The sequence below is a fragment of the Globicephala melas genome, chromosome 14, assembly GCF_963455315.2.
Source record: "Globicephala melas chromosome 14, mGloMel1.2, whole genome shotgun sequence".
NCBI lineage: Eukaryota > Metazoa > Chordata > Mammalia > Artiodactyla > Delphinidae > Globicephala > Globicephala melas.
In genome coordinates, this window is record NC_083327.1 from 17,831,465 (window position 1) to 17,843,482 (window position 12,018).

A 12,018-nucleotide genomic window follows, 5' to 3' on the forward strand; every position below is an offset into this window, starting at 1 on the left:
TGAGGTGTTACAGTTTGAGACAAGGAATTCTATCGTCTTTTTTAAGAGAAAGCCTTTCTTCCCCTTGACAAAGTTCGCTTTTCTTAATAGGGCCACAGACATATTATTTTGGTGAATTCTCTGATTAGCGATTTTGGATATGTCCCTTTAACAAAGTGAGTATAATTTATGAATATAATTTTTAAAAGAAAGTTCTGATCGTTTTCATTAGGGACCAAGGCGGTGCACACACTGGGGCCATCATGGCAGCCTCAGCAGGCAGAGTCCAGTGGCTGCCCTGGGGCAAAACACAGAGTAGACACTCAATACATAATTCTTGAATGATCAGATATTTGCTGAATGGTTGTACAAGCGGTTTAGTTCAGGCCATTATGTTTAAAGGGTTTTAGTGATTTGTAATTGAGTGCACTATAAAATTCAGGAGTTGCAGACCTTATTTCTGGGCTGCTCTTCCTGGTAGTGTCTAGGGTACACGCTCTTCTCTTGGGACACACCCAAGTCATTGATTCTGCCTGAGTTCCAATTTATTTTACTTGTTATTATTTTCCATAATAAGGGGAAGTTATACCCTTGACTAGTATGCAAAGGAATACATGATTAGATTATGTTAAAAAGTGATTTTGTAAATGGTGTTGCAAATAGCTGAAATTTAGCACAAGTTATATTCTTTTATAATGTGAATCTGTTAAAAATCATTCAATAAAAATTTTAAAAATAAATCAACTATCACTCTTACTGTATTTGTATATATGTTTTACATACAAGGTTTTAGCAAGTATTAACTGTTTATTTAAAAAAATGATTCTACTTAATTCTAAGCACATTTTGCTGGGAAGTATTTTATCACTGGTGGTAGTGGAATAGGGCTATTGTCTCCAAAACTTTGATCAAATCTTTTTTGGGGAAACATCTATATGATCACTGGGACTAAAAATGTTCCAAGGTGAATTTTGCACATTTGCACTCTTGCAAACACACATGCATTCTTCATCTTAGTTTCTTAGACAATAAGTCCTGGGTTTGAGTCAGTTTGGAGGAATTTATGGTGCTTACTGTCAACAGTTTGGTCCTTAAGGTTAAGTTCTGAATATACATGATTTCCTTAAAATCACTGTATAATATACTTTTCAAAAATATAAAATTTTAGCTCATTTTATTGGCAGAGGTTTGATTCTCTCATTTTCTTCTCTTTCCCAAGAGAATCATGGATCTCATATGACCTATTTAGGACCACTAAAATGTACTACATTACTCAGAAAGTTTTACTTCACATACTTCTTCTGTTATGCTTATCGGATTTGAAATAGAAAATTAATTTCAATCCTCTTAGCTAAACAAATATACCCCCCCACACATATGTTGTCTACTGTGTGTAAAGGATGATACTGACTTACTGCTTAGAAAGACTTATCAATGGGTGAATTTAAAGAACTATTTATAAAACAACTGAAACTTAGAATTATGTTTTTTTCTTTACCCAAATAATACATTTCATTTTATTTATGTTTTTTCTTGCTTAAATCAATAACTGTGTGGGCAGAAGAGACATTTTTCCTTTTTTGATATGTTTCTAGTTAAATCCCAGGTATTCACTTTGAAAAAGATTTAAATATATGTATGACCAAGATCAGAGTTGTGCACAAATCATTACCTTTTTGTTTTTTCAGCTTCAAAACAATCTTTTTAATAAACTGATTTTTCTAGCTTTCTTCAATGGCCAAATCATAAAGTTCAGAGATATTTAGAATATTTGGTCTAATTGGTGGTGAAATCATGTTGTCATTATATGGGGTCAGTGTATAGGCAGATTCACAATTCTTTATCGATTTGCCATTCAACTAAGGGGAAAAAAATCACCCTCAGATGTTTTTTTTTTCTAAATAAAGTCTAGGAGGGCAACCCCCTGTCTACTTCTTTCTGTATTTAACAACTGGCAGTTTGATCCAGTTAGTGAAACTGTCTAGAGCATGGTGGCCACAATAACTTGTGATCCCAGTCTAGGCTAGTTTGCTTTACCCACAGTCCAGGTAATTCTTAATCAGCTTGGGATGCCATAACAAAATACCATAGACCGGGTGGCTTAAACAACAGAAAATTATTTCTCACAGTTCTGGAGGCTGGGAAGTCCGGCAAGGTAGGTTTCATTCTGAGGCCTCTGATCTTGGCTTGTAGGTGGCTGCCATCTTGCTTGTGCACACATGACCTCTTCTTTGCGTGCTCTCAGAGAGAGAGAGAGAGAGAGAGAGAGAGAGAGAACAAGCTCTTTGGTGTCTCTTCTTACAAGGGCACTAATCCCAGCATGAGGGCCCCACCCTCATGACCTCATCTAACCCTAATTACCTCCCTAAGGCCCCATCGCCCAATACTATTGCATCGGGAGTAGGGCTTCAACACATGAATTTTGGGGGGACTCAAACACTCAGTCCATAACAAGTGTCTATTCTAAACCCACAAGTTGCAACTTGGGCCAGGCCCAGGGAACTCATAAAATAAAGCAGTCAGCAGGGGAATGAGGCAATGGGTATGAATGGAAGCCCAGGCCAACCAATCTCCTTCTCCTCATTTTCATGATCATTATCTCAAGTGCTTATACCTGGCACAGAGGAGGTGATAAATACATGCTTAAAAATAACACCCAGAATTCCTTGAGGCTTACTCTTTCAGGGCATTATCTACTCCGTGCTGCATGATAAGGCTCCAAAATATTATACTAGAGGTATTATCTTAGCCACATATTGTATATACCACATGTTCAAATAATGGGGACGTTTATTTGTAATGAGAATTTTAATATCAGAATATTGTAGCATGGCATAGGAATCAGACATTTGCCATGTTCCCTACTGGTTTGGGTATTTCTGATAAAAATGCCTTCAAACTGAGGAGTGCCAGGATCCTGTAGTTATGCCTCATCCCCTGCTCTGCCATGTAAATATTTTTTTTAAACATCTTTATTGGAGTATAATTGCTTTACAATGTCGTGTTAGTTTCTGTTGTCCAACAAAGTGAGTCAGCTATACATATACATATACCCCCATATCTCCTCCCTCCCACCCTCCCTATCCCACCCCTCTAGGTCATCACAAACCATAGAGCTGATCTCCCTGTGCTATGCAGCTGCTTCCCACTAGCCATCCATTGTACATTTGGTAGTGTATATATGTTGATGCTACTCTCTCACTTCGTCCCAGCTTCCCCTTCCCCCATGCCATGTAAATATTTAATCAGATAATCTCTGCTTCAAAACTTGCCTCTGAAGCCTTTCATTTCAGCAATATTTTAAAATTTCCAATAACATGTTAAAATTCATTCACTTTTCTCAAGCCCCGGGGACAAGCAGTCTGCTTAGAATGTCTACTTTAATCCAGATTGCAGTCACTGTGACCATATGATCCATTATTGCCTTCCAGTGTGGTTTTACCAAACTGAGACAATATGATCACATTTTAATCTATATTTGTAAATGTTTTACTAGTAGTAAAACTGACGTTTATGCTTTTGAAATCCTCTGTGTATGCATTCATATACTGAAATGTGTATAGTATATACTCTGACACGTGGCACAGATGAGAGCAAAACTCTGGAAACTGTTCACACAAGTGAATACAGATGAGTTTGGAAAGTTCCTTTAGCCTTTTGCTCAGCGTAACGACTACTCATGTTCTTTACTCGTCTCTGTATTTTACATTCAACTTCATCAGTGATTTGTAATATACCATACGATTATCATCTCATTTACCCAGAATTTCCCTTGCTGGTAAGTACAAGTATCCAAAATACAGCAAAAATATTAAGCCCCAGGTATTATCCTCTGATAACCGAAATGGATGACATGAAATGACTTTTACTCTGGAAATAATCTTAACAAGCTTTGTTATCTTATTTCCCAAACTATACTTGAAAGCAGCTGTCAAGGCAAGTCTAGATCAGTCCCCAAAAGTGACAGCCTGAGAGAGAAGATGCAGACAAACTACTAAACGATTAAAACAACAAAAACCAGTTATTAAAAACTACAAAATTACAGTTGTTTAGAGCTGCTGAGTTTCGGTGCTAGTTGCTATGCGACCCAGACTAGCTTGTGAAAGCCTACCGATGTATGTTATGTTCACAATGCTGGCTGAAGAATTGATATAAAATTTAGTTATGGTCAGTATGAGTTTTGTAAGGTGTTATAGAACATTTTTCATAAAAAAGCTTAACATACATTTTTTAAAGCTTTGTTAAAAGAAGAGAAAAACATCAGCAGTCTACAGAATCGACTTGCTTCTGTACCAAATGAAATTCTAATCTCGAAAGTCAAGAAAAAAATCTTTCCCAGATGTTTTATTATACCCCCAAATCCTTAACCATTAAAATACTGGTGATTTTGACTGTTAATGAGTGTATTGAAAGTTGAGAATTAGCCATACAGCTGAACCCAGTTTATGCAAACACATCACACAGGAACAGCAACTCTGGTGTATTGGAGAAAATTCAGGACGTGGAATACAATAGCTTTAATTGTCTAATCCTAGTAGACTGCCCTGAGTGAAGTAAGTGGTCATCAAATATAATATGCTGATAATTGTAATTAGTATTATAAAATGATAGAAATTACCTCCTATAATTGAAAGAAAGATTGGAAGTTCCTAAGGGCAGAGATCAGCAATCAATCATCCCTGAAGAACTAGTGTGAGGGTGAGTGTGTGCTGGTGCATGTTTTGGGAGGATTGGGGTGTTGCAACTCTTGTTCTCTGAAACTGTCAGTTTCCCCTTCCCACGACTATGTTACTCTTAAACCTCCAGCTTCCTGGGGTTTAGCCAACAACACAAGGGTTTTCTAAGAACTGCCTATTAAGGAACTACTCTCTTCTCAGCTAGATAAGCCCTCCAGGGGCTTTCCAAGAGTAATCCTTAGATGACTGAGGCGTCTGGAAAATAAGAAGTCCCTTTCTGTTCTAAGCACGTTCCGTTCTTCTCTTAACCGACAGGAGTGAAAACTGCAATTCTGCGTTCCTTAGGATTTAAACTACAGCTACCGACCCAGATACCAGATCACAAAACAACATCGATCTCAGCATACAGGAGAAAAGAACAGACTAGTATACAGTACTGAGATCTGAGAGGACACATTCATTTTTTCCCTCAAAACTCCTTTAAGTTGATCAGTTGTTGGAAAAAATTGCAGCTAACAATCTTAGAAGATGCACCTTTTAAACTTTTCAACAGTTTTTCTTTACAGTATCTATAAAAGTGCCGTTTAATTATGTTTTTCTTTTAAAAATCAGAGTGGGCTTGGTGCCAAGATTCTACTGCCAAACAAAACTACCACTTTATCAAGCAACTGTCTCAAGATAAAAGCGTGTTATTGCTAAGACAGAACCAAATTTAGTATTCTGCCACTGTACTTGGAGCATTTACTTTAAAAGGCTCTCTTTGTGGCCTGGGAAAATAAGCAACATCATTGTACCCACTCAATGGGCAGTGGTGCCACTTCCTGTAGATGGTACGTGGCTGATGTGGCTCCGTGGACAGATGTCCTGGGCACGCATTGGTCCAGCATCTTTCCTGCACAGAGCCGCCAGATGAAAGCTTGGTTTTTGGTGGAAGCTAATGTATCATAATGCCATAGGGACCACCTTTTTATGACTAGGAACTACATGTCTCAATTTTTAGACTAGATGAGACAAAATACTCTCCGTGTCTTTCCTATTTTGAAGACTTTAGACATTTTCTCTTTTGCTGGAATTATCTAGAACGTTCAAATAGAGCTACGCCCTGTGAGTCCACCAGATTTATGACCTTTCAGTGGTTTCCAAAGTTGGTTGCTCATCAGAATGACCTAGGGAATTATTTTAGAAAGATTGTCTCCAGGGCCCCACTGAGATCTACCTTGCAGCCCCTAAGAGTGAGGCCCAGAAACCTATATTTGATAAAGCTCTCCAAGGAATTATGATGTTCATAATTTAGCTTGATTTGGGAACCACCATGAAAACCTATCTTCCCTAAATTAATTGTTCTTCCAGCTCCTACACTTTCCTTCTGTGCACAATTATGTGTGTCTTTTTCTCCCCAATAAAATGTTTTCTCAGTTCTACCTATCTTTATATTTTTTCCTGTAAACTATCTTAAGTACTTTGGTAAGGAAAGTGGTGGTAAAACTATCAGACACATAGATGGTATTCTTTTCAGTATTTTTATAAAGCGGAAACACATTTTAGCAATAACATTGTCAAATTCTGTTTTATGATGGCAAGAAATTAGTCAAATTTACAGAACTCCTGAACATAGGCAATCATTTTACAATCAGGGACAAAATCCAATTTTACTTGTTTCCTGGAAATGAGATAATTTTTTTTAATTCATGATCTGCTTTACACTATAGGTTAGATCAAATCACTATAGTTCAATGAACATTTATTTAGTCCAATCTTAGGCACATAGGATACAGAGTTAAGTCCTAGATTCTACCCTTCTTTAAAAAATGCAGAATATAGTAAGGAAGTCAGACACATGTTTAAAAAATAGTGTGAAAAAGGTGAAACAAGTACAAGGTGCTGAAGGAACACATTTGAGAAGCATCAGCTCTATCGGGGTGGGCAGATGTGATGAAAAGAAAGGCTTCCTAGACGAGGTGATACCTCAGTTGGGTTTTGAAGGATGCGTTCAAGTTTGCCAGCCTATCAGGGGGGAGCTTGGGGGAGTGGAGGCCACCCACAGGAGATGAGACAGCCTGTGCAAAGGTATGGAAGTGTGACACTGTCCTGTGTGTTTAGGACGCAGTGTTGGGGGTTGCTGCCATGAGAGGTTAGCTCCTGCTAGTGGTGAGGAATGGCAAGAAATGAGGCTCCAAACTAGACTTCTAGCCTTGAATAGACGTTTGACTTGAATGTCATGCTAGAGAGCTTGGACTTCAACCTTTACATTCAGGTTTTGAGGTCAGGGAAAAGTCATGTCATCAGATGAGAATTTTGACAGGGAAACCTGGCCAACCATGTAGGCTGAGTTGGGGTGAGTTTGGGTGGGGATTAGACTAGAGGCAAAGAGCCCAGTAAAGAGCTACTGTCCTAAGAAAGTGGCCGCAGAAATGGCACGAGAGGGCAACTTGTAAGACATTCCAAGAGCAGAATGTTCAGTGTACTTAGTGGCTCATTGAATATAGGGGAGAAGAATTGAGGGTGTAATGTCACACCAACTTTCTGGTTTGGGAGCCTAGGTAGACAGTGAGACCACCAACCTAGACAGAAAAACCAGGCTTGAGGTAAACAGATAACGAGTTCACTCTTAGACATGTTTGTTAAACATTTTTGTAGAATATTTATCAATAAGTTTGATAACACCTAGACATAAAGCAACAAGTTATAAACATTATGTGGTTTTACAGTGAACTAACCCATGAACACATCACCAACTAGCCAGTTATGTAACTATATTTTGTTCTGGACCCAATCAAATAGGAACACCTTTGTCTCTGTTCTAAACTAAATGTTCCTTTTAGTGTAGCTTTGAAGCCATTTTTTTCCCCTGCGAGAAGAGAGAGATTTTTAAAAAATCTGGCCCCAAATACACAACTAAAATATTACACACATGGTCACAACTGCATGTCCTGTTTTCAATAGAGTGCCAAAAGCCATGTGACCCTAAATAGCAGGTGATTTAAAAAGTAACTCCAAATTTCCTTGGCACAGATTTGTAAGTCACTTCAGGCTGTAAGTTTTGACTTCCTGTTTAGGTTTTACAAAGACAATTATTAATTACAAAATTAGTTGACTTACCCCAAAGATGTTCCCTCCTCTGAAGGAGAGAGATGAACCACGGGCTGTTTGGGTATCTGGAGATGAATTTAGCATTAAAGAGTGGGTTAACAGCAGAGAACACGATCACCAAAAGAAGACTGTCTCCCCCTCCCCTTGTTGGAAGGGGGCCCTTCTAGGTCCTACTCACCTGTGGTCTGCTGTCTGCAGGCCTGGGTTCTGTCCTAGGCTATAGTCTCTTGCTGCTGTAGGCTTCTGTTCAAAATTTTCTCCCTACTCCAGTCCTCAATGTTGTTACCTGCACATTCTATGTCCATTCTGGATATTTTTACCTTCCATCTCTGTCAAATACTCATTAAATATTTCTCCTATTTTAAAAAAATCACTATTAAGTGTATTTTTTAAAGATATTTGTTCTCCAAGTAGAAACAATTTTGGCCAATGGCAACAATTCTATTACGGGCCCAAAGCATCTTTCATATCAGTATCTTTCATTTATGTTCTTAAAAAGTGTCATTAGACACCGGAAACTGTGCCCAGGAAGAGGCTCCAGGGAATCAAGTTGAACTCGGTGGTAGACGTTGTTTGTACCCTGCTCAGATACCTCATCTTCCAGCTGTGTTGAATTGTGAGCTGTATTTATATGTGGAACAGGCACTTACGTTGATGAAACTTTAAAACACGTTTAGTACTTCTAGTGATTGTACTTTATTAAGGAATATTCCTATTATTGACTACTTTTTATACTTCCATCTTCTCCATCCCTTAGTGTTCTTACAATCATAGACAAATGACAAAATCTATAGCAAAAACAGCCATAGTAATTCTAAAAGTAACAACAGCAGTATTTCTTGGGCACTATCTCTGTGCCAAGCATTTTCCATGCATTACCTCATTGAAGAGTAAGTACAAAGATAGAAATTTTCTCTTTTCCATGGACAAGAAAACAAATTCAGAGAACTTATGTAACTTGCCTAAGGTAACAGTGGGTGGCTGAGCAGGGATGCCCTTCCGTGGAGTCTGACGCGGAATTCCCATTCCTGTACATGTCTCAAAGTTGCTTAAAAAGTAATGTGGGGTTGGTGGAGGAGGGCATTTGTTCAGACACGGAACAAAACACATGGTGGTGGTAGGGTTATTCTGTTCACACACACAGAAAATGACGCAATCTGTTAACTAGTAAATGTTTTCTCTCTTTCAAAGAACGTGAGAACAATTCTTTCAGATCTAAAGAAGTGGTTCTCCAAGTGTGGTCTGGGGACTCCTGAGGATCTGAGACCCTTTTGAAGGGTCTGTGAGGTTAAAGTTATTTTTATAACAATACTGTGAGGTAAAAACTGTTTTCATAATAATACTAGGACGCTCATTTTCTCACAATTGTGCTCATGGTGAAATTTCCCAGTGACTGCATGACACGGGACATGACAACAGATTGAATGCAGAAGCAGATATAAGAATGTAGCTGTCTTCTGTTAAGTCTAACATTAAAGAGATTAAAGATAGCAAAACAATGCCACTCTTCTAAATTTTTTTTAATTGGAATTTTTCATAAAAATATTTTATTGATGTTAATATAGAATAGTTTTAATATTTTAAAAAATGACTTAAACAAAACTTTAAAATTTTCTCAGTTTTAATTTCTAACATAGCGAAGTATTGACAGACATAACCCATATAAACAAAGCTTTTGGAGGTCCTCAATAAATTTCAGGGAATTCCCTGGCAGTCCATTGGTTAGGACTCCGCGTTTCCACTGCTGGAGGCCCAGGTTTGATCCCTGATTGGGGAACTAAGATCCCACATGATGTGCGGCGAAAAAAAGTTCAAATTCAGTTCTGAGACAAAGAGTTTGAAAACCTCTGTTCTGCGATCAGATACAGAATACCTAATTATGGAATCAATTATAGCATGGATTCCTCTTTCAGAATTGTTTGACGAGGCATGTCGTAAGTGGAAATGAACTTGGATGATTTAGTGCTGCGGCTCTGACAGTTTAGCTAAGGTTAATGACCGTATCACTAAGCCACGAAACCTTGCTCCCTCATACATTTCCACTCATACAGGAGACCCGAATGATGTATCCAGTAGTGAAATGTGCTGTCAGCAAGGCTATGAGAAACAGAAGTTTTCTTACAGTCCAAGAGGATGAATTACAAACTACCACAAAGCCTGTTGCCTCAAAAGTATAGACCAACGTGACTTTTCAACTAAGACAACACACATTTTGAGTTTCATCAACTACTTCCACCCAAGAAACACTGTCATTACTGCTACGAGACCATGCCCTTTTTCCACCTTCAAAAATTTGGAGATCTATTGTTAAAGATGTGTCTATTTAAGAGGCAGACAGAGGGCTTTGCACGTTTTATCTTTCTGTGAACCAACTTCTCATGTATTTTTTTCACGTCCACTCCTTTCTTCCTCTTCTGAACCCCATGACTTCTCCCCAGAAGTCTTTGGTCTTTATTCTTGTTTTAAAAAGCACAACAAATAACATGAAAGACAGAGAACAAAGGAGACACTTTAGTACTGAGAGAACCACTTGTTGTAATCATTACACCATAAAGTAATTCAAACCTTCAACTCAAGATGGGTTTTCAATTGGTGTTAATGCTTCCACTGCAATGAGTTGGGAGAGCTATTCAAACTCTAGTAACATCTGACGATAACTGCACTATATGAGAGTTATTCTTTAGTCATCAGAAATACAACAGCCCAGCAGTATCCAAGTAAGTGAAAAGACCTCTAAGACATATACATAGTACTATATATAAAATAGATTAATTAATAAAGACCTACTGTATAACACAGGGCACTCTGCTCAATACTCTGTAATGGCCTATACGGGAGAGGAATCTTAAAAAGAGTGGATATATGTGTATGTATAACTGATTCACTTTGCTGCACAGCAGAAACTAACACAACATTGTAAATCAACCATACTCCAATAAAAATTAAAAAAAAAAAAGAACTAATGTACTGTGTTCATCCTTCAGACACATACCTACTGAAGTGCTAGCTGCTGAGGGTCTGAACAAGAGGAGACGTTTCCTGCCTTTGAGGCACCCAAATGGCCAGGGCAGAAGCCACCTTCCCAGCTGATTATAACACAGTATGTTAAGTGCCATAAAGGCCGATGAAAGTTGGGCTCTGAGAAGAGGGTGGGGAGCCATGATGGACGAGTAGGATTTAGCTGTACTCGTGGGGTTGGGGGATGGAATTAAGGCAGAGGGCCCTGTGTTGGCCAGCAAAGTGACCACTTGTGTGAGCAGTGGTGTGGTCACACCCTGAAGGGTGTGCTCGCGTGTGTATGCACGCAGAGCCCAGGAGAGGCAGTAAAGGCATGCGCAACACGAGGAAGAACACCGCGGGTAAAATGCATCTGTGTTGAAAGTTCTCCAGAGAGATAAATCGTTTGAGCAGAGGACCTGATCCGGCATCTCATCTGTAAGACAATTCCCCACCCAAGGACATCAAGAATCTCACCACAGCAAGGTTCCAGCATCCAATTTAAAAATACTGCTGTTGTAGCTTCACCTATTAAGAATTTATACCACATGGGTCATTCAATGAAGGGAAAAAAGCATATTAAAAATGCTCTATTAAGCTTAAAATTATTTACAATCTGAAACACATTTTTATTACAATATGCCTGCAAAGTAACATATGATCAAATGTAATCTATAAAAACATTACATAATCAGATACTAGCTTCTGAAAGTTAGTTCTCAAGATACAAATCCTAGGTAACTAAGGGAAAGACAATTTTAGAAATAGAAATGTGCTTCTATTTGAGGAATACTTCTATTTGAGATTGGACTACTTTTTGAGACACTGTAACAATCTAGTTACAGGCATCAAGTCATCCAATTTTACTAAAATTGGCTAATCTAGACTTTGTGTCCGAGTATCTGTGCATGCAAGTGTGTGAGTACTGTAAACGATTACTTAAAATCATACAATTCTTCAACTTCCACAGAGAATTCCTGCAAAACTATTATAAGAATTTAACCGCATATTTCAAAAGAAAGTTCATCCTTTTCTTTTTTGGAACATGGAATTTCAGTGTATTTGGCAGTAGCCACGCAGTCCCAAGTTTAATGACAGCTGATTAAAATTGTTCTTTTTATCCTTGTCTTTACTTTATTGGAAAATAATCAAAACTATGTTGGCACAGACCGCATTTCTCATCCTGAATGTTTTAGCATTTGCAATATTTTGTATATGATAAGTGCGTCATCTGAAACAGACTTTTTCCCCTAAGAAATAATCAAAGAGAGAAAGA